The 27,939-nt window shown below is 34.4% G+C and overlaps 1 protein-coding gene and 2 pseudogenes across 1 annotated transcript in view; 1 reads left to right on the top strand and 2 right to left on the bottom strand.

Moving 5' to 3' along the window:
• Znf385d (zinc finger protein 385D) overlaps positions 1 to 27,939 on the bottom strand; it is a 1,018,268-nt gene that overhangs the window by 565,747 nt on the left and 424,582 nt on the right. The window lies entirely within an intron of this gene.
• On the top strand, positions 4,260 to 5,094 carry LOC106007739 (uncharacterized; annotated as a pseudogene).
• LOC106007715 (spindle and kinetochore-associated protein 3 pseudogene) lies at positions 10,787 to 13,480 on the bottom strand (annotated as a pseudogene).

The raw sequence follows: 27,939 nt of genomic DNA, 5'->3' as shown, positions 1-27,939 counted from the left end.
AGTCAGCAACAAAAAGAAACAATTCATGCATTTTTAAACAACAAAAAACCCCGCATAAGTAGTGATTTCTGCATCCTGGAAGGTGGAAGACTCAACTTTTTCCACATAGTATACAATAAAAGACTCTGGACATTATATTCAACACAAACATATGAAGACTTTAAAAGGTGGAAAGAAGCGAATAAACCCAGGAAGCTCACTCCTGTGTTGTTCCTTGAGTTTCAACTTACCAGAGTAACACTCTGGTAAGCATCCTGAACTCCTTATATCCATCTATCCTAGTCTTGGAGCTCAAAAAGCCAGGATCCATACATGCCAAAAAGTGCAGATGGAAAAAAGCACAAAAGATTATTAGCCAAAGGTCAGGAGAGAGCAATCTAGTAACACAGAAAACCTTTATACAGTAATTGCTCTTCTTCAGCTGAACACTGCAGAAAAACCCCATCCATGCCACAAAAATTTGTATGTAAATACTAGAGTTTCAGCTCTCTATTCTTAACAAGACCCCCTATCATTTGTACTTTATCCTCTCTGGGATAGATTTAGAAAGGCTACATGAGGAGCTGGAACTTTATCCCTACCCTAACCTGTCCACTTGGGGTTAGTGGAGACCAGTGGGGAGTAGTGACAATGAACTTTTACCCTTCTCACTTGGGGTGTTCTCTCTAAAGGCTTACTAGTAGGCATCCAGAAACCCCACCATTTATCTACAAAGTTAAAAAAGAGTCTCTCCTTACAGAGGTGGTCAACTTAGGCCCATTCAGATACCTGGACATCTACCACCCACCTGGCAGTGGAAATGGTGTCTTAGTTACTTTTCTTATTGCTGGGACAAAATACTCAACACCCAACATTAAAGGAGTAAAGGTTTATTTAGCTCACAGTTTGTAGAGGTTTCAGTTCATAGTTGACTGGCTCCAAGGAAGGGTTACGTGGCAGAGGGACATCACAAAGGAGAAACAGCCCTTGATGGGCAGAGGCATAAAGTGGTGAAGAAGCAAAGCAGAAGCAGCAAGGGACAAGCAGTGACCCTCTTTCTGTACCTTATATCTATCCAGGTTATTCACCCTTAAGGCGGGTAGCACTCACAGCCAGGGTGGGGCAGCCTTACACTTGATCTTAGCCAAAAGGCCAAGAAGCGATAAGGGCAGCCTTAATTCTAGCATCTCATCATGAGTCAATTCCAGCAGGACATGATTGATCCAAGCAGCACACACCCCAGATCTAGCCACCTCCGAAAAGCCCACCTATGACTGCATGAGGTTTTGGAAGGACATCTTGATATGAGCCATAACAGATGGTGTCCCCCTTCCCCTGCTACAGCAATGTAAAGGAAGCCAGCTAATCTTTGGAACCATGAAAGACTTAATGTGTTCAAGAAAACAAAACATTGATGAAATAGAGGAACACAACCTACATAAATGGAGAGACATGCCATGGATTGGAAGACTCAACACAGTAAGGATCTTAACCCTGCTAAAGTTGATGTCAAGAGTTACTACAATCCCTATTAAAATCCCAGTAGGAAGTTTTACAGATACAGACAAAATTATTCTGAAATATATATGGAAAAATGAAGGAACTAGAAAAACAGCTAAAACAATTTTGAGAAGCAAAAGGTGGATGAAATCAATGACAATTTAAGAATCAACACAAAGAGAACCAATCCAATTTTGAAATATATAACTATATAATCAAAATCGTGTGGTAATGGCAGAACAGACATATGGATCAATGGAATTGAATGAAAAAAATCTAAAGATAAACTCATACAAATAAATATGTTTAAATGATTTTTTACAAAGATGCAAAAGCAATACAACAGAGAAAGAAAAAGTTGATAGAACAATTGGCTATATATAAGCCAAAACAAACCAAAAAGCAACAAACTTCAATCTTTATCAAACACCTCATACAAAGATGAATGAGAAATGGAGCATGGGCTTAAATTCTAGAATACAAATTAATTCAACTTTTATAAAAGCAGAAAACATAGGACAAAAGCTTATAATGTAAGGGCCTGGGATTTAGCTCAGTGGTGCTGCACCTGCCTGGCAAGCGCAAGGTCCTGAGTTCAATTCCCAGTATGGGGGGTGGGTGGGACTATGATAACATTCAAGCTTACAATTTAAAACTATTCAGAGTTCTTGGATTTTACATTAAAAAATATGCTTAACTTCATTAAATTTCCAAAAACATACTCTGAAAGATCTGTAAAACATGAATAAACTGTAAGTTGAAATCAACTATCTACAAACCAGATAGTCAACAGAGGATTAATTATAGAACTTTCAAAACTCAACAGTATAAAACCAAATAATCCAATTAGAAATGAGCAAAAGATATGAGGAAACATTCTGCTGTAAAGATGTATATATGTCAAATAAGTAAATGAATACATATTTAGTATCATTACCTGTCAGATAATGCAAATTAACACTACACTGAGCTATCATTTTATACCTACCAGCAGGGCTAAGAGACAAGTAGTGACAATATCAAATACTGCTGAAGATGCAGATAATCTGGATTTCTCAGACAAAATGCTATAGCCACTTTGGCAAATTTTGGTAGATTTTTAAAAATCTGAAACAACTAAAATAAAAAGCACTGTGAAATGATTACATAGGTACATATAACTATGTATAAAACTATATATAACTATATATGTATTTATATGTATATATAGTTATATAAAACTATATTAAAGCTTCTATATTGTATTTGGTATTACTATGAAATAAATTGTGATAAATTACATATTTTATCCCAACTATTATCGGCATAACTAATATAGTGGAAAGCATCATTAAACTAATAAAAAGTGGTACTGAAAATATCTACTTAACCCAGTAAAAATAGATCAGAGAAATTTTAAAAGGTAAAGATTTACAGACAACAAAACAAAATGGAGTCTGAGAATGGCCTGATTTGAGACTGAACCTGACGTATTAAAGAGGAAGTCTCCACTCCAAACATCCTACCCAGCTTGAGCTCACTTGAGCCCAAGGAAGGACCACTCGCCATAAAACTTCCAAATTCACAGAAGGAGGCTGACAAGCTTGCCTAGAGGAAACAGAACTGCCTGCAGTGCCTTGAGGGAAACGCAGCCCAAGGCCTGAAAGCCAGCTGGTGAATGCGTGGGTGCATAGCAGAGATTTCTGGGAGTGCTCCCGCTCCCTCATAGTGCGCAGGTGCAGAGCACTGAGTGCACATTTTGGTCTTTGTCTGGCGGAGTATCCCTAAGATAACATTTCTCCAAATGGAATTGCCCAGTGAGGCCTCTTCCTTGCCTATCCCTAGAAAGTACACCTTCCTCATCCTTCGGAAGGCCCAGGGGACCCAGGGGTCATCCTGAATTCTAGAATGGTACTTTGGTCACGGCATTAGCAGTCTAGCGCTGTCATTTTCCCAAATAGTGGGTTTTAAAAAGACCAAACTGGATATGATCCTCCCCTGAAGAAGACAAACTGGATGGTGGAGAATAAAGTGGAAAGAGTCTATCTAGAAGAAACCTGAGAAAATAATGAACAGATAGACAGCAAAACGTTGGCGGCAACTTGCATACATCTCCAATAAATACAGCCTGGGGATAAAAACAGTGACTATAAGAAAATTTTCGAAAAATCCTTCCTTTGCTTACGGATCTTATTTCTCTTTACCCAACACCTTTTTGAAATTTAAATTCAAAAGATAATTTAGACACGATTATGAGAGAAGCTGTGTCATCAATTTTATTATTTTGGAAATCTTCTACCAGAGCTTACTCCTTGTGAAACTAGCCCCTTGTAAATCAGTATGGAAATGCTTTTGTACCCTGTCTGATAGCAAAGGATTCCCCACTGGAGAAAAACCCTATGAATTCATTGAAAGTGAATATTTATTCACATGTCATATCTCATTGAACCAAGAAGTCATGCTGAATAGAAACCCTGTGCTTCCAAGAAATACTGAAAAGCCATTAGCTAGATGAAAAATCTCATTGAGCAGCAGAAAATTAATGCTGGGGAGAAATCAGTGAATGTAGCATAACTTCATTGAATATTAGAATTTTAAACTGGAGAGAAAGCTTTGAATATGATGTATATGATAAAATTGTCTCTCAAACTTTATCCCATATTCTCCATTTGTGAGGTCACATACAAAGAAGCCTTATAAATTCAAAAACTGGAAATCTCTTCAGCCAAAAGTAAATCCTCATTCATCAAAAAATTCATACTAGGGACAAATCTTGAGATAGTAGGAAAGTTTCCATTCTGATGTCACATCTCAGTTAGCAGAGAAATTATAGTGGGGAAAACCCCTTTGCCTGTAAGGTATGTGGGAAAATCTTCAGCCACATATCCAATCTCCCTGAGCATAAGCATTTTCAACCTAGAGAGAAACCTTTTGAATATAATGAATGTGGGAAGGCCTTTCGCCAAAAGCAGTATGTATTAAACTTCAGAACACTCATACTGGAGAGAAGCTTTTTTAATGTAATGATTGTGGAAAATCCTTTAGCCAGAAGGAAAACCTCCTGAGCCATCAGGAAATTCACACTGGAGAGAGACCTTTTGAGTCCAAAGAATGTGGGAAATCTTTCATTCAGAAGTCAAACTTCATCAGACTCCAGAGAACTCACACAGGAGAGAAGCCCTTCATATGTAAAGAGTGTGGGAAAACCTTTAGTGGCAAATGAAATCTTACTGAGCGTGAGAAAATTCATAGTGGAGAAAAAAAACCCTTTAAATGTAGTGAATTTGGAACAGCTTTTGGCCAGAAGTACCCCATAAAGCATCAAAACATTCACACTGGAGAGAAACCTTATGAATGTAATGAATGCAGAAAAGTCTTCTCTCAACAAACATCACTTATTGCAATGTGAGGATTTATCCAGGTGACAAACCTTATGAATGCAATGTATGAGAAAAAGACTCCTCTCAAAGTTCATCTCTCACTGTGCATGTGAGAAGCCATATAGGGGAGAAGCCTTATGATTGTCATGAATGCGGGAAATCTTCCTCCCCATTCTCAAGCCTAGCCTAGCATTTAAGAATACACAAAGGTAAGAAGGCCTGTCAATGTGGTAAATGTGGGGAAGCTTTCAACTAGAAAATTCATACTCTTGAAAAAACCTGTGAATATCTTCAAAATGCGAAAACATGCACTAGGAATTTGCATCTCACAGTATATCAGAAATATTTTGAAGTAAAGCATTGCAAGTGAAGTGAACTTTATCAAACGCTAAAAAATTAGAGGACAGCAGCAGTTTATACTGAAGAAAAAGACAATCACATGATGAAAAGACTGTGCCCAACCAAAAAACTACAGGAGAGGAAACACCGTAAATTTAGGTGAACTTCCTTAAAATTGGGAACAGAAAATTGAGGCCTGTAGCTGCACTCAGCATAAATCTGGAGATCTTCACCTGCATAAGAAAAATAAGATATAAGTATTAGAAAGGATGAACTAAAACACACATGATCATCTACAAATAATAAGCCTTTGTGATAGTGACTCAGCAGAGCAGAAGAAATTCCAGAAAGGGAATTATGCATTTATTTGAATTTGGAAAATGAGACAGCATTAGAAAGCAATAAGACTTTAAAAAATTATTTGGAGGTTATTTGTTCTCCAGGGGAGGAGAATGGACCATGAATTACACAGAAAAGTAAAACCTACAGGGATTGAAGACAAAATTATGAAAAACTTGTATACTAAAAATGGTTATGACCTTGGGCATAAGAAAACAGTCCTTGAAACATTCAGAAATGTGTATCAGTTTTACTTATGTGTATGCTTAGAAAATATCAGGAACATCTGTGTGGCTTGATCTGTAGTAGCCAGATATTGAAAACAATTTAAATAGCCATCTGGAACAAAATGAAAGTTCTTATAATGAAATACTGTACACAAATCTATTTAAATGCAATACATGAGAGTCACATGTTAATGGAAAATCTAAAAAATGTTGAAAGGAGGAAAAGTTGTAGAATTATGCATATAGTACAATGACTTTTTGTAAATTTGAGCAATAAAAGCTTCCTTGATGAAGTCCAGTAATTTATATTGCTAATGGATACACATACATATGTAAATTTTTGGGAATCAATCAGAAGGATACAGACCAAACTCTTGGTGGCCTATGAAGAGATGGGAAGGGAATGAGTGTGGGAGGTGAGATGGGGAGGGGCATCAGGTTTTCACATAAATATCCATTTCTCTTAAAAACTGCAAGTAAACATATGAAGGTATTCACTAAAAAAAGAAAGCTAAATGGTCGAGATAATCCAAGTATATCAATAATTACATATAATAAATAATATAATCAAAGTTCTTGATTGTTAGACTTGAGAAAAATGTCCAATATATGCAAAGACAGAAATACGTAGAAAAGTATGGACAAACATATGCCATGCAAAATGTAAGCATAATAGAATTAGAGTGACAATACTGGCATCAAACAAAAAAGAATTCAAGGCAAAAATGTAACTAGAAATAGTCAGTGCTGTTTATATTTAACTTAGTGTCATCTTATTAGAAAGCTGTACATTTGCAAACAAATAGCACTTAAAAATAGAGATTCTCAAAACTGAAAGTATAAAAGCAATAATAGAGACTTCAACACCCTGCTCTCAAGAATGCATATCACAACTAAACTTCTGTTGTTCAGATAAGGAGTTGTTCAATAGTTGTTCAATAAGGAGACAATACTGAAATTACACTATCACCAACTAGACCTCCAATGATGTCTATAGAATACTCCACTGAGCAAGAGCAGAGAACACATATGTTTCAAGTAAGTACATATGGAAATTTCTTCAGGATAGTTTTGCTCTTTTAAAAGATTAACAAAATTTAGCTGGATGAAAGAATAAAATAGAGAAAAGACAGATTATCACATATGCAGACTTGCAAAATGATTTTTTTAAAGACTGAGTTAGATGTGTATTCATATTTACTAGAAAACTACAATCAAGACAGTGATACTGGCATAAAGAATGTCAACCAGCAGTATAGAGACCAGAAATTAATCTTTGTACTGGTGGCCAATTCTTTTGTGATAATGGAGACAAGCCAATTCAGCCAATCTTAGAGAAAATTTAAAATAAATGCCATGAATAATTTTATGGCAGCATTTAGACAAACTCTATAAAATAGACGTATTATTACAGAGACACAAATCACTAAAAGTAACCCAAGAAGGAATACAATATGAATACACCTATAACAATTAAGCAAATTCACTTACTAAAACTCTTCATTTGGAAAGAAGCACAATGCAGTATATTCACTGATGAATTCTGTCAAATATTTTAGAAAAAGATAATACCAATCCTGCACACCAACTGTTCAAGAACAGAGGAGAGAGTATTTATCAACTCATTTCAAGAGGCTACTATTACTGTGATTATCAGGCTAATGGTATCACTTAAAAAGAAAGCTATTGTCAAATATCTCTCATAACCATATATGTAAAGATCTTCAACAAAATATTATCAAACCAATTTAGCAACATATAAAAAGATAACACACCATGACCAAATGGGACTTAGATTAGAAATGAAAATTAGATTCCATTCAGAAATAAATTAATATAATATAACTTTAAAAAAACATCATTTTTTTCAATAAATGTGAAGCTGTATTTATGTTAGCCAGCTTTGTGTTAATGTGACCAAAATGAGAAAAATAACTTGAAGGATAAAATATTTATTTTGGCTCAGTTTCAGAGATTTTAGTCCATGGGCAGCTAGCTCTATTGCTTTTTGTGAGGCAAGAACATTATGGCTGAAGAGTATAGGAGAGGGAAGCTGCTTACTACATGGAAACAAGGAATCAGAGAGGGGAAGAGAGACTGAGAGGAAGCGGCTGAGGACCAGATATAGTGCTGAAGTTCTCACCTTCATGATCTATTCCCTTCAACTAGGCCCCAGCTTCTGTTTCCACGATCTGTCAATAGTGTCATCAAATTATGGTCTTGTCAGTGGTTCAATTAACTGATTCCATTAAAATCCTCAAGTACTGATCACTGCTCTAGGCCCTACATCTAAACATTACTCCATTAGGTGTCAAGCCTCCAATCCTTGAATCTTTAGGGGACCCTTCGTACTTAAACCATAACAGCATTTGACAGAGTAACACCCATTCATCATAAATATTCAAAAAGCTATGGATAAAGGAGAACTTTCTCAACCTAAAAAGTGGGTATCTAAAAGAAATCTGCTAATTTTTTTCCATTTAGTTTATTGGTACATTTTAGGTATACAGGACAGTTACATTCGTCATTGGGATCTTGTACCTTTACATGATGTATCTTGGTTCTTATTTTTTTCCCTATTCCCCTGCCCTCCCTTCACACCCTCCACCATTCCCTATTTACAAAGACTTTGTTTCCATGTTTTTCCTTTTCTCATATTTTTTCTTTTCCCTTCTTTCCTTTCCCCTATCCCTCTGTCCTTTAGACATTTTCTTCCTATTTCACAATATCAATTATACACTTTGATTCTTATTTTCACTTTTAGTTTCTCACACCAGAGAAACTATTTGGCATTGCCAGGGATTTAGCTCAGTGGTTCCACTGCCTGCCTCGCAAGCACAAGGTCCCAAATTCGATCCCCTATACCAAAAAAAAAAAAGGAAAGAAAGAAACTATTCAACATTTACACGTGTGTCCTATTTATTTCACTTAAGAGTATAGCCTCAATGTGCATCCCCTTAGCTACAAATGTCTTGAGTTTCTCATTCTTTATGGCTGAGTAGTACCCCATTTTATTAAAAAAAAACACATCTTCTTTACCCAATCTCCAGTTAATGGGCAGTTGGGTTGTTTCCAAGCTTTAGCTATTACAAACTGTGCTGCTATAAACATGGGTAAGCACATATCACTGTGGTATGATTCTTTTAATTCTTTTGGAAGATACCCAGCAGGGGAATAGATGGGTCAAATGGGACTTCCAACATTGTTGTTTGAGGTATCTCCATGTTGATTTCCACAGTAGCTGCACCAGTCTGCACTCCCACCAACAATGAAGAAGGGTTCCTCTTTCCCCACAACCCCACCAGCATTTGTTATTGGTTGATTTCATGATAGCAGCCATTCTTTCTGGGGTGAGGTGGAATCTCAGCATTGTTTTCATCTGCATCTCTTGAATGACCAGTGATGTTGAACATTTTTTCACATGTTTATTTGCTGCTTTTACTTCTTTGTCTGAGAAATGTCTGTTCATTTCAGATGCCCATTTTTGAATTGGGTCTTTATATTTCGGGGGTCTGATTTTTTTTAGTTCTTTATATATTCTAGATAGTAGACCTTTGTCTGAGGAACAGCTGGTAAAATTTTTTCCGACATTGTAGGTTGTCTCTTAGCTCTGTTGGTGGTTTCAGTGCAGAAGCTTTTTAATAAGATGAGATCCCAGTTGTTGATTTTTTGTGCTAGTTCCCATGCTTTTGAGGTTTTGTTCATAAAATCCTTTCCTATGCCAATGCCTTCAAGAGTTCTACCTAACTTATCCTCCAGCAAGTTTAGTGTTTCTGTTTAAATATTTAGATCTTTAATCCACTTTGATTTTAGTTTAGTGCATGGTGAAAGTTAGGGGGCTAGTTTTAATCTTCAGCAAGTTGAAATCCAGTTTTTCCAACACCATTTATTAAAGAGGCTATCTTTCCTCCAGTGAGGGTGGTTGGCTCCTTTGTCAAAGATGAGGTAGCAGAGTGTGTCTGGAGTTGTTTCTGCATCTTCTAATCTATTCCACTGATCCTCGGGTCTGTTTCTTTGCCAGTACCATGCTGTTTTTATCCCAGTGGCTTTGTAGTACAGTTTCAAGTTGGGAATTACGATACCCCCTGCCATGACTCTGTTGCCTTTGGTATTCTAGATCTCTTCAGGTTCCAGATGAACTTTTGAATTGTTTTCTCTAGTTCCGTGAAATATGCTGTTGAGATTTCAATCGGGATTGCATTGCATCTGTAACGCAGTTTTGGAAGTATGGCCATTTTCACTAATTATATTGGTTCTTCCTACCCAGGAACAAGGGATGTCTTTCCATTTTCTTATATCCTCTTCAATCTCTCTTTTTCAGAGTGCTGTAGTTCTCAATGTAGAGGTCTTTTGCTTCCTTCCTTAGGTTGATTCCTAGATATTTCATTTTTGGGGGTGCTATTGTGAAAGGGATTATTTCCCTAATTTCTCTTTCAGTGAGCCTGTTATTTGTGTATGAGAAGGCTATTGATTTTTGAATGTTGATCTTGTATCCAGATACTCTACTGAATCTGCCAATTAAGTCTAGAAGTCTTTTGGTGGAGTCTTTAGGGTCTTCTATGTAGAGTATCATATCGTCAGCAAATAATGACAGTTTACATTCTGCTAATTTTTATATGTAATGGGAAAAAATGAGAACTTCTACCAAAAAACTAAGAAAAAGGCACAAATATCTGATATTTCCATTTCTACTTAACATTTTATTGGAGGTTCTAGAAAGTATAATCAAGAAAATGTATTAAGATTATTAAGAAAGGGTAAAACTTTATATTTGATGATAAAACAAACTTTGATGTAGAGTATCCTAAGGAATCTTCAAAAATGTTACTAGAACCACAAATTCAGCCAGGCAGAAAGATACATGATCAATATAGGAAAATCAATTATGTTTCTATAAATTAGAAAGATCTAATGTAAAAATAAACTTTAAAAAATTCACAGCAGCATAAAAGGAATAAAACTGTAAGAAATATATTTAAGTAAAGAGGTAAAATCTTATAGAATAAAAGCTACAAAATGTTGCTGACATAAATTAAAGATCTAGATAACATGAAAGATATTCCATGTTTATGTGTTGGAAGATATCATTTATTGAAGGTAATATAACCACAAATTGATTTGTAGATTTAAATCAACCATGATTAAAATCTCAGCAGGATTTTGTTGTTGTTGTTGCAGACAAGCCAATGCCTAAATCTCTACTGCCATCTATAATAAAGCTTTCTGATCTTTATTCCCCTGTAGTGGGAAAGGAATGTAAATAATAAATCTAGCTCTGCTTTGTCCTTACTCTGTTCAGTTTCTATAATGGATGGATCCAGTAGAATGTTTTTGTCAGTTTTCTTTGTTGCCAACCTCTGGGATGTTCTATCCTTCAGTTTTGAGGAACCCTTTCCTGGGAGGCACTGCTTTCACTGGTACTGGAGTAGCTTGAGTTGTATTTTGACAAAATCTGGAGAACGTCTTCTGGAACAGCAGTTACCTCTGGAGGTTTGAGTGTTCTGAGAAGATTCTCATAAGACGAAATTGTAGGAGAGGAGGGGTCTGCAAAATTCTCCAAGCACTGGTCTGAATTTAAAACTAATGAAGTACAATCTTTAACTTCAAAATCATTTGATGAACTATGTGTTTCTGATAATGGATAGTTTGCGGGTATCAAAGCTGTGTTGTTCTTTATAGAAGGAACTTTCAAACCAGGAGTACAGAATGTAGGTGTCAAAGGGGAATCTGTATACTTGGTATCTCTTTTTTCCAACTGCTGGATTATGGGCCCAGGAATGGCAAAGCTATTATCACTGATCATGGGTTCTGTTTCTACAGGCACCTCACTTTTGACAGTCTTCATATTTTTCAGTCCTATTGTATAATCTTCATTTAGACACATAGAATATTCAGAGATACCAAAATGCTCTAATTTAGGAGTTACACACTCAAAAGCATCCATCTTTAGAGCACTTTTTGGGGATTTTATTATTTTAACTACTGATTGTCTGGTAGATGGAGTTTCAATTATGGGCTCTTCCTTATGATTGCTTACAGCTTGTGGAGGGTTTGGTAGAAGCTGACATATCACGTACCACTACAGTCCAAAATCTGCAAGCTCTGGACTGCACAGAGGCTCCTCAGAAACCACTACCTGGGTCAGACAGATCAGACAGGCTGTTCTTCCCATGAGGGTTTTGAACATGATCACAGCTGCCATCTCTGGGGTAGAATCAGCGAGTTCCTGTTCAGAGACTAAATTTTCCTTGACATGTAGATTATATCCATACTTCTGGAAAAACTCTCTTATTTTTATGATATTTGTTGCATTTTTTTCATCAGCAGTTTTGTTGCCTTAAAAACCAATGCTTTCTTGACTTTCTAATCTTGCTTTATCAAGAAGAGTATTAACATCATCCTTCAGAGCCCAGACTTCTGAATGAAGGTCATGTAAAATCCTCATTGGATCATCTTCAAATTATTTCATAGAGGTTTCAGTACATAAATGGCTGGCTCCGAGCAGAGTGGCACATGGCAGAGGGCCAACTGTTCATGGCAGTGGAAGACAGCAAAAGCAACAAGTGCTCAGCAGGATTTTTATAGAAATTGACAAGCTCCTCCTAAAGTTCACATGGAAATGCAAGGGACTTAGAATAAATCATATTGAAAAAGAAGAATATAATTGAAGGACTCATGGTTCCCAGTTTCAAACTTTACTAATAAGCCATAGCAGTCAAGACAGTGTACCACTAGTAAAAAGGTGGGTGTGTAGGCTAACTGAATGGACTTTCAGCATCCCAAAATTAACTTCTGACATTGATGGATAATGATTTTCAACAGAGATGAGGAATGGAATAGTCTTTTCAACAAATAATAGTGGAACTAGTAGGCATCTACACACAAAGTAGCAGAGTTAAACTTCTTCCTTATTCTGAACAAAATATTGACCAAAATGTATCATAGACTTAAATGTGAGACTCATAACTGTATGATCTTTTGAGGAAAGTATAGGACTATTCATCATCTTGGATTAGTCAGTTGAGTCTTAGCTAAGACAGCAAGGCACAAGAAAGAAAAATTTTAAACATAATCTGAATTTCATCAAAAAAATTTAAAATTTGTTAGTCAAAAATACTAAACAAATGAGAATTATATAGAAATGCAAAGGACCCAGAAAATCCAAAATAAATGTGAAAAGTACACATGGAAGGACTTACATTGATCAGTTTCAAAGTCAGTTAAACCTCAGGAATCAAGACAGTGTAATATCAGTATAAGGTGAAGCAATGGACAGAAATGAGACTAGAAATTAATGTTTATACTTATAGTTAATTGATTTTGGACAACAGTGCCAAGGGAATTATGTGAGGGACAGGGTAGTCTTTCCAACAAATGGTAATAAGAAAATTAAGTATCCATATGCTTAAATATAACTTTAAACTCTTACTTCACCCCATAACAAAAAGAAAATAGCTAAAATTTGTCTCCATCCCCTATGTAAGAAATAAATTATAAAATGTATAGGAGAAATTAACATGAAAAGTCTAGGTTCTCAGGCTAGGCAAACATTTCTTACATATAACATCAAAAGTACAATCCATTAAAATTCATAATTTTTACTTCATAGAAATACAAAATGTTTGTTCTTTAAAAGAGTTCATTAAGAAAATTTCCAATGATGAATGTCATTCTATTGTATACCTAAAATGCACCAATGATTAGAATGAATAATCAATAATGCAAAATAGGAAGAAAAGGTCCAAAGGGGTAGGGGTAGTGGGAGGGGCAGGGGAAAGGAAAGAAGGGAAAGGAAAAATGCTGAGAAATGGAAAAAATGGAAATAAAGTCTTTGTAAATAGGGAAGGGTGGAGGGGGTGAAGGGAGGGCTAGGAATGGGGAAAAAATAAGAACCAAGATGCATTATGTAAAGGTCCAATTCCCCATGAGAAATGTAATTGTGTTGTATACCTACAATGTACCAATAAAAGAATTTAACAAAAAAAAGAAAATAGAAAGCCAAACCATGTAAAGGAAGAAAATATATATAAACCATATATGATAAAAGTCTTGTATTCACAATATATAAAAAATTTTACAACAAAGACAAATAACCAAAAATGAAAAAAGAATCCAAACATCCAAGGAAGACTGCCTATGGCTAACTAAAAAGCATATGAAGAATGCTCAGCATCATTAGTAATTATTAGGGTAATGGAAATTAAAACCATGTTGAAATATTTTTATCCACTAGTACTCCTGTAATGAGACAGTGTTAAAGACAGTGAGTAAACATTACAATATGCAGACAGTGCTGGTAAGAATATAAAATGCTGTATAATTACGTTAGGAAACAATTTGGATGTTTCTTTAAAGATTAAAGATGAACTTACCAGATGACCCAATAATTGAAAAATATTCTTCCACAAAAAATGTGTACATAAATGTACATTACAGTATTGTTTATAAGAACCCAAAGTGAAAAAATTCAAAATTTCTACCAAGTAGTTAAAGTATAAAGAAAATATGAAAAAATATATACATGAACATGATTTACTAATAAACAAGAATATCTTTTAATGTGGATGAACTCTAAAACACTATATTATTAAAAGTCTCAGATGCAAAGGCCTGCATGCTATATGATTTTAAATAGACAAGTAGATGTCATGGGCTGGGATGAGAGTAGGTATTAACTACAACAGACAACAGGAATATATTTAGGTTGATGCAAATGTTCAAACTGCATAGTATTACTGTTTTACATGACTCTGTCAAAGTACTGAAATTAATTGGATTGTATAATCTAATGAGTAAATTTATGATATGTAAGTCAAACCTCAATAAAGCCATTTAAAAAGAATGAGTTGCTTAAGGCAAATAAAAGAACAGAGTCCTCTGTGATATAGGAGCAATATTATAAACAACATCCTTATGCTTTTAAATATTACTGAACCTAGGCCTAAAGAAAAAAGAAAAGGTCAAAATGCAATTGGTGGAAGAAAGTTTTCAGTACATCACACATAACTATGATTGTGGCTTAATACAGATATAGTTTTTTCACATTTAAGCTATGGGCAACATTGCCTTCAGGCTATCTGCCATAGGTATTATGATGTCCCTCTACCCAGATTTTGATTAAGTGTTGAGTAGCAGTGAATTTGACATTATAATCCCTGACAAGTGTCTGGAGAGCGGTTACTTTCTGTGGCTGATTAGGTGGGGAGCCATAAGCTTCACAGCCAATTGAGCTATAGTCAGGATTACTCTCTTTCTAAGACAGTTAAGGAGCTTGAAAACACACACACTGAATAGAAAGCCACCCTTCCTTATTTCTTGACTTTCTGGCTTCTCAAGCAGAATATATTCTTAAAAAAAAAAACCAAGTCATCCACATGTAGACCTGATGACCACAGAAAGTGCTGCAGAATAATCAGAGCACAGAAAGCAGTTTTACAACATATTTGTTTCTTTTCATGAACTATGATTATTTTGTGTTCCTTTTAGAGGAAACATAAGAAGAATAACTACTTGCAGGTAGTTACCTGGGCCATTCATGAAATTTTTAATGAAACTGGCTAGAAGGATAAGAGGTTATAAAAGCAGAGAAGATGCATGGTTTTTCCCAAATCAGACTGTGCAAGATTTCTTCAAGGAGACACTGAAAGTCTGAACTGAAGGGAAACTGAAGGAAATGTCCTGAATTTTACAGCTTGTGACAACTTCTTGTGTATCATTTTCTCTGTTGTTGATGTTCTCTTGGCCTTGAAATATTGAAACTTGCCTTGATTTGGAAACTTATACGTTTGAAGATGAATAAAATAGGCTTAGTTCAATTCCTTTGTTTCAAATGCTATTTTATGTTGCTTTTCCCCTTTCTCTTCACACCTTAATCTCTTCTGTATCTGTGACCTAAAGCACGAATAGGAGCCATCACAATTTCTCCATTCCCAAAAGGAACTTCTCTGAATTGGTTTGGATTTTACTATTTAAAATGTATGCCTTAATTCATAGTACATTTGAAAGCATGTGGCTGTGACCCGATTTAAAATATACAGTAAAGTTAGGGACAGTGATTAAAGAAAACACTATTAACACATAGAATTTTGCACATTTGCAAAAAGGCAATGATTCGTGGCTATAATTAAAAGAGTATCTTAAGACTCAAACCACTTGATCTCTTTTCCATCTACACTGGCATAACCTGGTGATATTTAGCATTGACATAGCAAATAAAAATATTACATTTACTTTTTATTTTGGGGAAAAGAGAAAACTTTTACTAATTTGTTTACCATGAAAAATAACAAAAATAGATCCTATCTAAATATGACTTTACTGCAAATCACCACATAAATTAAATTTTATTAGAAAAGTCAAAATATTTTCCAGTGAATTGAAAGAGAACTACAGACTGCAAAATCTAGAACAACTTTCATATACTTTATCTCCTACTCTCTCTGCTACAGTATTTAATTCTTTTTTTTTTTTTTTGTACTGGGGATCGAACTCGAGTCCTTGTGCTTGTGCAGCAGGTGGTGAAACCACTGAGCTAAATCCCCAAACCTATACTATTTAATTCTTTTACCTTACTTTTTCTTAGGTCCCAAAAAATTATTAATTATACTTACATCATAGGGTTTCCAGGAAAATTGAATGAGATAATACATATAAATAACTCAACAAAGCTGGTTCTCAAATAACTAACTATTATTTACGCACCAATTCTCTGATAACAATAAAGACAATTTTGATAGAAAAAGTACAGGAAAATGAAATTTGAGACAGAAAGCATTTTTCTTTTTTGGGGGGGGCGGTACTGGGGATTGAACTCAGGACCTTGCACTTGCGAGGCAGGCACCGGAACCACTGAGCTAAATCCCCAGCCCTAGAAAGCATTTTTCAGTATTAAAGATATTGGGCATCTTCTTTAGACAGGATGAATAAACAATATTCAGCATGTCCCATGAGGTGTTCAGTTTTAAGAAGCATGTATTACTAGTTTTGTTGAAACTTATGTTGGAAATCAACTGAAAACCAGTGTTTTTGGAATATATTTCTCATCCCGGATGAAGAAACAGAGTAAAGAAGAGGCTACAAAATCTGGAATACCAGAGGCAACACTTGATTGAAATGTGTTCTATTCTCATGTTTTACTTCCAGATAAAGAAAAGGGTGGAAATAACTGCCAATACAGTCATTGAGTGCCAAGGAAATCTGTGTTGTTGCTTTTATAAATATTAGCATACACCATAGATTGTTTATTCAGGGATTTGTAATAATGATGCTCTGCAATATTTAGGATATAGAGATCTTGACTTTTTATACAGGACTGCTTCTTAAAATCATATTTGTAAAACACATATTTGGCTTCAGCATCTAAGACTTAAAGTATTTATTAAGTACATTATAAAGATATTAGACATATATTATGATAAAACAACTACACATGGGTAGCATACCATGAGGGAATCCTATTGATCTAATCAAAGAGTTGAAATCTGAGACTAAATTCTGCCAGTTAAGGCCTAATTAAACAATTCCAGCCCTAAGGAAAGCTGCTTTGGCTGGCAGCTTGACTATACTAACAGATGAACTTATTTTGCAAGCAAATAAGTAAATAAATGTGTTAAACATAATTAATTTTGTTTTTGCACATTGTTCCTCCATTTTTTCTTTAGCAAATAATTCTCACCTCACATAGAAGACTGATCACAGAAATATTAGCTATGTTTAAGCTGATGGGAATAAAAAGTTGAGCAAAACTGTTTCTACTTCATGTGCCATCATACTTGGCACATGGTTAGCTCTTGGTTGGGTGTTGCCATTAATTGCACTACCCCACAATTAGGTTACCTGATTTGACTGATGCCTCCTTTATACATGATTTATTTATCTAGTTAAGTGCACAATTGTCTAGTACTAAATTATATAAAAGACAGTGGAGGAGTATTTGTTCTCTGGTCATAAAAAGTATCCTGTATTAGTATTAGTGATTCATATTAGTGATGAAGTTTTATCCCAATGCATACTTTAAGATAGTTTTCATCAGGGCCGGGGATTTAGCTCAGTGGTTCTGGCACCTGCCTCGCAAGCGCAAGGTCCAGAGTTCGATCTCCGGTATCAAAAAAAAAAAAAAAGATAGTTTTCATGAGAACATTGTTTCAATAAATTTTTGATTCATTTATTATTACATATAACAAACATGTAGTACTTACTAAGCAACAAAATCATTATTTTTAAGTAATCTATTAACTTATTTAGTCCTCAAAGTAATCATATGAATTAAGTATTATCCCACTTTGAAAATGAGGCAATTGAGAGAATTGAACATGTAGTTCCATAATGCATGAGTGGCGAAGCCCAACCGACCTCCAATGCTGCTTGACAAAGTTCCAGCTCGGGGAAAGAAAGGGTGGAACACATCGGACCCTCATGTTTTATTTTTTCTTGCCATAATGTTTATAATTGTTACTCTGATCACAGGAGTCATTGTGTTTGTGACTAACAACAAACTCTCCATGAGGCAAATTGGCAATGATATATTGAAATCTGATCTGGCTCACAAGTCCCAAATTCCAGTTTCTCTTAGTTCTATTGCCACATCCACTTCTAAAAAAACCTCTCCTAAAACCCCCTCTGTTTCCCCCACTACTATGACTCCCCCTCTTACTGCTGACATTCTTTTTACTAAAGGGGTCTTATGAAGAGATTGAAAGGACAGACTTTAGATGTAAGAAATAGTGGAAAATGGGAAAAGGAAAGAAAGTTAAGACAGGTAAATGCATTAAGGAGGCAAGTTACTCAGTATTTCTCAAAGTGCTGTAAATATCTCCTGCTCATGGACAATGAACCCAAATGACATTTAGTTAAGATGAATAGAGGTATAGAAAAATAGAGAGCTAATAGCAAACTATATTAACCATTGTGCAGTTTCTCAAGGGCCAGCTGGTGATCACAAGTTTGACAGTTGATTAAATCTTGCTTGTACCCCCGCTGATATAAAGATTTTGATTAAGTTACTTTCTGTTCTGTTTAGGTGTGGGTAAATAAGGGGACAATTGTAATTTTTAAATATGTATTCGTGATGTTCAATGAAATGAAACAGCTTAGTGGAACTGTACTTTGTTTAACAAAAAATAACTTTTACTTCAATAGAAATTGCTAAGGGAACTTAAAATGTAAACATGTTCCGCCCAATGCCTCCCAACTATTGCTTAAAGATATAAAAATAAATCAGACCCTGAGACTTATCAGAGGGAACCTGGACATTGCTTGTGAAGGTTCTTTGCTCATCGCCGGCCCAGGACATCTCCCCTTCCTACCCTACATCGACTGCAGCTGGTCTGCAGCACATGAGCACACAGAGCTAATGACTGAGGTTTGATCTTTGATAGTCAGGTCACAGGACAAAGCATCAGCACCCACTGTATCCTTCAATCCTGTCTTCACACAGGCAGTTTCAGCACTGTATACTTCAGAATTTTGTTGAGCAAATACAACTTCTTATAAATCTACTTTCTTGGACAGACTAAAATTTGCTTGGTGTTTTAGAAGTGACCTTTTTTGGGGGCACATAGAATGAAGACTATATGGGCAGACTTGGTTTTCCTAAAATATCAGACAGAGAACAAAGATTAGGTGGATTGAACCGTGACAGTGAACCTGAGTCAACTTGGCACATTTCTTCTTTTCCTGGACCATGGTTTGTAAAGGGCCCCCAGAGACACTCTGTGATGCTTTGGAATTTTTTTGCAACAGTTTGGTTTATTTGAGTAGAGTCATTTTAAAAGATCTTGGATGTTGAGATTTAGATATTCTGAATACAAAAGAATAAGGGACCACTGAAGTCTCTTGACAAGAGAAAAGACAGGAAAAAAAAGCCATGCCTACAGATACTTGGACTGAAAGTTGCTGAGGGAATTAGAATAGGACAGGATACAGACAGAAAGACCCATTGTACAGCCAATTTCGATGAGCAGGTCGGAAAAGGAGAAAAAGATTTTAAAAAAATATTCAGTGTATAAAACAAGCTTGACAGAAAAAGTGCTGGAAGATGAAACTTGAGACAGAGAGTATTTTTCAATACTAAAGATATTTGGGTATGTGAAGGAATTCCAGATCATCCAGCCTGGATAATCATTACATAGTTCCACTAACATTTAGGTGTTTTTGAGCATACAAAAAGGATTATTTCAATCACCACTCCGTAATGAGGATAAAAATGTTCAAACTTTTGCAAGTAGAACATAGCTGTGATGTCTAATTTTATCAGTGCTTATTTCTGTAGAAAAAAGTTTTGAATCAATACAATAATCCCTTACTATAACTGGCCCTACTCGTTGAGGTAATCAATCTAAATTGGTACCTCTCTTACTTTCCCACTAAGCCAATATTACTTTCTTCAGAGCATTTATCATAACTTATACACCAATTTATATATTTACTTGCTCAGTATTTCTTCCATTACACTGAAATCTTCATAAAGACGTGAACTTTATCTCATTTTATAGGAATGTATAACCAGCATTAGCATAATTTAAGACACAAGATGAGTAAATAAATGGTTCAGGTTTCTCTTGTTTACTCAAATCTAAGATTTTTGGCATGAATCTTAGAGACTCAAAAAAGAGGTGATATTATTCACCTTAGTGTGTTAAATAAAATCACTCTATAAACTTCATAGGCTTTTATGAGATAGTAAATGTTAGGAATATGTGCAACTAGGTTAGTAGTGAATCGCCAAATTTAAACATTACTCTTCCACAAGATTAAACTCTATTAACATTGCAACTTTAGGATCTTGGATGTAAAATATTTATCAATATAAAGATTGTACGGTAACACTCTAATAAACAGACAGAAGCACTGTGCTCAATCAGAGATCTACATTATAGCAGAAGTTTGTCTCACAGCTGGAATGCTTCAAGAAAGAAAAAAACCACTTCTTGAGATGGAAAAAATGTGTGTTCATAAAAGTTCAAATATTTCAATCAAAGATAGTGTGGCAGACACTAATTTTTTTCACAGATGAAAGACCCAAATAAAGCAAGCTTTTTAAAAAAATCAAAGTACAGTAAAGGTCTGTGATCCAGAACATCTTCAATCACAGCCTCTTATTCTGCTCTGTCATCTAATTTCACCGTTCTCCACTCCAGTGCCTTTGACCTTCGAAGAACAATAATGGCAATGACTTTTACAGTTATTTGCCCCATTGTGCCTCTGTAATTGAGTTCACCTACAGACCTACTTGACATTATATTAATAACTGTTTATGCTAGAGGTATATTAGTCACACTAATAAGTCTTGGTAAAATGTAATCAAGAAACTTCAAAGATGCTGTGTTGATGATGAAACATTCTGAAGTACACTGATTTTCCTACTATTTACATTTTAAAATTCATCTTTACACTAATACTTAGAAATAAAAACAGAAAGTACACTTGTAATTTACTGTATTATTTTTATCTAAAATTTAAAGGAAAATTATCTCCATGTAAGTGTTCGCAAAGTTTAACATGAGCAAGAAAAGAATTAGTGCTTTTCTTTTAATAAGTAAAGATGTGCCAGAAATTTTGTTTTATACATTCTCAAAGGTCCTGTCCCATATTCCCTTAAAATATAGTCAGACAAACTATTATGTATTCGTTTACTCTCTATAATAAAATCATATTTTTGCCACCAGTGTACCAAACAAAAACACCCAAAGTGGAAAATAACACTCTTCAAACTCTCGCTCCTCCTTGAAGCGAGTGTCAAAATTCTTCCTCCATGTGTCAAATATGTCATTTCTACAGATACATGTGTGACAAAGAAGGAATAGAATTTTTACTTAACCAAGGTAATAACACAAAAAATACCAAAATATTTTGGCACAGCTTGTTTATTTTTCTTTGTGGATTTATTTATTTATGTTTCCTTATTAGTATATGTTTGAGATACATAATGAATACTTTCATGGAGTAGAATTGGTACATATAAATATCACATCTTAATCATTTTTATTTTCCCCTACCTTTCTCACCCTCCATCTCCCATTGCCATATCCATCTCCTATCTCCACAAAGTCTACTCCCAATCTCCTTTTATCTCTCTTTCATTTTGCTCTTTAAATTATTTATATTTTGGGTTTCTCATATAGGAGAAGCCATGTGTTATTTAACCTCTGTGTCTGAAATACTTTTCTTAGCATTATGGTCTGAATGTGCATCTGTTTTCCTATGAATGACTCAAATTTGTCTATCTTAATGGCTGAGTAGTATACCATAGTGCATATATAAAATTTTCTTTAACCCTTAATCGGTTGGTGGGCATGTAGGCTGGTCTAGGATTTAGCTATTATGAGGTATGCTTCTATAAACATAGGTATGCATGTGTCATTTTAATATGAGGTGTTTAACTCTTTCAGGAAGATACTCAGAAGAGGTGCAATTACTGAGTAAAATGGAATTTCAATTTTTAGTTTTTTGAGGAATCTCCATACTGATTTCCATAGTGGTTGTACTAATTTATATTCCCACAGACAATGTAGAAAATTTTATTTGTCCATTGAACTAAGATTTTTACATGTATCCATTGAAGTTGGATAACTCACTCTAATACCCCTATGGGCTTTGATTTCATACTTAACAAAGCACCACGTCCAGTCCCTCCAATCAAGGCAAATGTTTTTGCAAGTGACACTGTTGAGTCTGGCAAGTGAGAGGACTCAGAGCACCAGGACAAGGGTCCTGGTCGTGTGTCGAGGTCAAACCTGAAGGGAGCTCTTGTGATGGTTGTGGAAGGCAAGTGCTGAGGTGGCAGTGACTGGAAAGAATGAAGTGGGCTGGACCTTACTCAGCAATTATTGCGCCTGCCCCCTGCCCAGACAGGAAGTAGACCACAGTCAGACAACCCCTTGTCACATATTGCTGTAGATGATATGCAAGCAATTTTTCTCTGCTTCCTACTATCTCTCAACGAACTAGTTTTTACATTTAAAGCGTGTCTATAATTTGGCTGTTTTTCCTCTCCAACTACGTCAAACACCTGCCATGTTAGTCACATTTATGTACCAGTCATCAGCACTTCATGTACTAAGCTCTCTCCTTCCTCATTGCTTTATGTGCATTTTCCCCTAAAATGAACATGTATCCAAACACCCCTATCTGAAATATCCATCTTTCTATGTTTATTCAAGTAGCATATTTAGCATCCCACAAAGGAGAGACCAAATTCACTTCCTGTGTTCTTTACACAGTTTCAGGCTGTTTCAAGTAATTTTTACTTTAATAATTACTTTACAATTAGTATAGGAGATTTAGTGACCTTTGTTTCAAATCTATGGAGTAGTCACTAAGTAAAAAATGAGGTCTCTCAGATCAGGGAAATGGATAATAACCAGACCATAAATCTGGAATATAGTTTTAGCTATATCTAAATATTACGAAAAAAACAAGGCAGGCTACTAGAATAAGAACGGATTTTGGGGTGCAGAGAGTCCAACTAGAATAGTCAGGGAAGTCTCAATATTTATTTATTTTTAATGAAGAGAATATAGGTAAAATATACTGTATAAAATGTTTGCCAAAAAAGCAAGAATTCAGAAATAATTTTGAATCATGCAAAATATTATGAACTTTATGAGACATTACTTCAAATAGAGGCACATCATAGAGAATCTACTCATGTACTTTTTGATCACTACTGTTTTATTAAAGGCTGAATAATATTAAGTATAAAGTATTTGAAACCAATGATTAACAGAGATCAGTGAAAATACATACAAATATCCTTGGAAGTGTGATTTCTGCTAATTGAAAATGATACGATTCCTTTTAAATATCTAACATATTTTTTCAAGAAGAAACTATTAAAAGTATTTGACCACTCTATTGTGTAATGTTTAGAAGAGAGGCCTTAGGAAACTAAATATCTGGATTCCTAAACTTTGAATTTCCTTAGCTGTGGGACTCAGCTAACATAATTTATGTTACATGGTTGATATTAATTCTTTTGGAAATTTTGTTTCCTTGAGATGAACAATATACTCTCTGAAGAAAATGTTATCTATTTGTAAATAAAGTCATTTTTACATGTATGTTTTACATGTGTGTTTGTATCTGACTCAGAGATCAGCTGTAACAAAAATCCTTCTTAGAAGTAAGAGTACAATTTATCAAATATAGTGATCAGGTTGAATGTTTTCTATATTTTTTCTATTTCTAACTCTGTAACTCTTTAATTTCTTTTATGTGTTATGTCCCACCTCCCTCTACAGTTCATTGGATGGAACTAAATTTTTAAGCTCTATGGTTGCAAAGAAAAAAACTTACGAAAAACATCATATTCTTTTTGCTAGTAGCCTTAGGTTCTCTTACAAAGTGGCATAATTAGAAATCATTAAGTAGCACACAAATTTGGGAAAGTCTGCTTTCCTGAACCTTGTCTTTCCTTAATAAATAAAATGCATAAACATGTACAGGTGTATATGTGTACTTTACAGATAAGTGGGTGACAAAACAATAATACTTTAACTTGAGAGTAACTGATGAGTTGTCAATAACTTAATTCCATTTTATCTTACTTCTGAAATATTAATATATTTTCCTTTTCAGAGAAAATATGCATAACCAGTTAGTATTCAAGCAGCTTGTGTTTGAAGCAAAATGATTCTTTTTCGAGCAGAGGAGAATAAGCAAATAATAATTGCTTCAAGTTCCTTTCCTGAAACTGTACAAATGAGGAGTTTTTAAAGATTATGATCCACATTCTAATTTCTACTGAGTCATCTTGCTGTCCTATAAAATATATGCAGAAGGCAGGAACTCATCCTCCAGTGAATGCATTGTCTAGAGACTTACTAACTTTGGATAAGAACACATGGTCATGAGGACACAAGAAAATCTGAGCACTGCAGAAGCAGCCACATAATTTGCTCCTTGATTTATTGTGTCTTTGGCAGGCGATGTTCCATGCATATATGGGCAATTGGGGCATCTGTGATGAAGTGCTGTTGACAGAAGTATGGCCCGTGATAGCATGATTGCTATAATAAGGAACCACACTAAGTCAGACAGCTGTATCAGTGGTTATTCTCTGCTTTGATATTTGCAAATGTCAATGCATCATCACAAACTGTCAGGGGAAAAATTTAAAGATGTGGGGAGAGGAAAGAACTTTTATTTTTAGTTCTTTATTCAAGTCATTGTTTAAGTCGAACCTAAATATGGATATGTAATATACGAATTTCTGCTAGTTCTTTAAAAAATAAGGATTTCACCAAAAGCTGAATGCCAAGCTACTCAGTCTTATTTTAGTGACATCATTTATTTTGCCACATAAGATATTACAACTTAGCCACTCTAGATCCACACTGTAATCTCCCTTTCAATATATAAGAATGAATAAAGGTAATATTACTTCACATCATAACTCACATTTCTAATAAAGAAAATGATATCAGAAAAGCCATGAAAGTATTAGCTTTAAGCTAAAATCAACTATTTTATAGTTGAAGACATAAAAATGAGGGAGAGGTTAAGTTAGTCCATCCATTACACTTTTGGTACTGTCTGTTGTATAGGAAAAAAATGGAGTCTCTGAGCTCAATTTTTATCAAATATTGATCTTTAAGCTATTAATCATTTGTGCAGTGATAATTCTATGCAAAACAAATGACATGTCCATAGACTTTAATTGAATCAGTATATTTCATCAAACTTTTAATTCAGAAATTACTCCACATAAAAAATTAAATTCTCAAAGTGAAATAAGAACATGTAACCAACAAATTATATATCACTTCATAGGAGAATTACCTTGTTCATTTATGTATATAATCTATGAATGCATTCATATGTTAGTTATACTGTGCTATACCAAAAGTATAAGTACATATTTTTCTGGATATTTACATATTTTTAGGTATTTTACCAATCAAATATGGTTTTTCTTGCAAAGGAGGAAGGAAGATACTACATGAACAGTAATTTGGTTTTGGCAGTTCAATGAAACGGCCAAACTAAACCTGAAAATACTGACGCACTTTTTTGCATGTGGAAATACAAAGAAATCATTAAATATTATTACATTCCATGACAAGAACTATGATCAAGTTAAAAATTCAATCGTTTCCTTGTCATTCCAATAACGATAATTTTAACGTGTTCATACCAAAAACCCAGTGAACCGTGGTATTGCATTCAACAAACAGAATGAAGCCAGATGCTAAGCCTATGATTTAGAAAATACAAAATATATTTACTATTTAAATTTTCAGCTGTATTGTATGCAAGTAAAAGGACAGTTTTTAAAAAATGGAATAAAAATTTATATATACAGCAGTCTTCCTTTTTTATAGTCTCACACATTAACTTACCCAACAGCATTGCCCTTGCTGCTAATGAAAAGAGAGCAGGCTGTACAAATCTTCTTAAGTCTCCCGTGGCAAGAAAACTATTACAGAAATGAATAGAAGGAAGTCTCTGGAGCTTTTCTCTTGCCTTCTTGTTTTACCAAAGGCTGTGAGGATCACAGTGAGAACTGTCAAAGCTGAATAAACCACTGGCAATTGAGTTTATACCCTTTGGGCAGTCAAGCTTTCATAGGGGATGATTCGACTTTGTCCAAGCACCAATATATTAGAAACAATGTGAAACTTCCAGAGACTGGAGTCTGGATTATAACCATAGACAAAGAGGCTCTTTAATGCTGGTGGTTTGCAAGGGAAGGTTTGTCAAAGAGAGTTAAGTTTTTCCTACTTACTAGATGTTTGAACTTCATCAGATCATTTAAAAATTTAATTTCAAATTCTATAAAAGAGATATAATAATACTGATAAGAAAACTATCAAGATTAAATTATATTCCTCATGTCAATGTGTATGAAAGGAAGTAGTTATTTTTACTATACTCAGAATTTTACATTATACAAACATTTATCTTCATAAACATATTTTGTACCAGTATTATAATACGTATTTGCTCAATGATCCCATGGATTAGAATCTATATTTGTAAACAATCCCATCCCTAATTGATGAATCATCTTAATCATACACTTAAGAAAATTCTTATTTAAGCTATGTCATCAAATTGCTAAACTATATGAAATTATCTTTGAAGAGAAGGAGCTTAAATATATCCCCTGAAATATTAAGTTGATGACCTAGTTCTATGTGTTTATTCTAGAAACATTAGCAACTATGCTTCATTTCCTATTTAAGGAATTCACAGTAATAAGGATGAATTTCATATTTTGAAGTAAGCTGCTCAATTTCAGAGCTCTCAAAAAATTAAGGAATCAGTGCACAGTAATATGAACTTAAACTGAACCCGGTAATCATCTCTTAATTTTACTTAATGCAGTGTGTATATTCACATGGAAAATTAGCTGATTTAGCTGACCCAGTCAGGTCATGGATCAATGCACCAAATATATTTATGTATTTCTCCAAAGTTGTACACCAGTGAACCACAAAATTAGGATCTCTTCTTTCAGGGAAGCATCAGTTTGTTGATTTTCCAACATTTTTCTTTTAACTATTTCCACTCCTTTTTAAAAAGGAAACAATTAAATGTAGTGAATAATAATATTTTATGGTAAATATACAAAACATTTCTATAATAATTTAATGTTTTGTATTGTATACAAGGAAGGCCAATATATAAAGCAGTCTATGCAGAGTCACCTATTACTTCACAGATATCCCAATGTTCAAGTTGCTTTTATTATATCCCAAAGATGAAAAGTAATTGAATAGCTCTTGTATTTTTTATTTTCTCTTATGTACTTTCTAAAAATAGAAATTTCCTATAGCCTTATTTGTTTTCACTTAACACTATGTTAAGAATTATTTTTGAAATTGTTAATTTGTAAAGTTGTCTATGAAGCATTTTTAAGAAGCCATATAGCGTTGCTACGTAAAGATCTACAGTATTACTTTAAATTCAGTTACCCAGTTCGGACATATGGTTAATGGCAATTTAGTTCTTCTAGCTAAGTATCAGTTTAACATGCATGAGAAACATTTTGCAAATCTCTGTGATTCATTCATTAACATAAATATCACAAAATGGAATTGTTGGGTCAAAGATGATATGACTATTTCAAATGGCCTTTATGCAATGTTGTTATAATCCAGACGCCACTTATTTATAAGAGTGTCTGAATTTTTTATTTAAAACCTCAAATATATCAAACTGATACATTAAAAATATTGTCAATAATATAAACA

The sequence above is a fragment of the Heterocephalus glaber genome, unplaced genomic scaffold, assembly GCF_053883595.1.
Source record: "Heterocephalus glaber isolate CG9 unplaced genomic scaffold, H.glaber_assembly_v1.0 deba00001472, whole genome shotgun sequence".
NCBI classification, from domain to species: Eukaryota; Metazoa; Chordata; class Mammalia; order Rodentia; family Bathyergidae; genus Heterocephalus; species Heterocephalus glaber.
The sequence above is the reverse complement of the archived record's forward strand: the minus strand, read 5'-3'. Positions and strand labels throughout refer to the sequence as shown.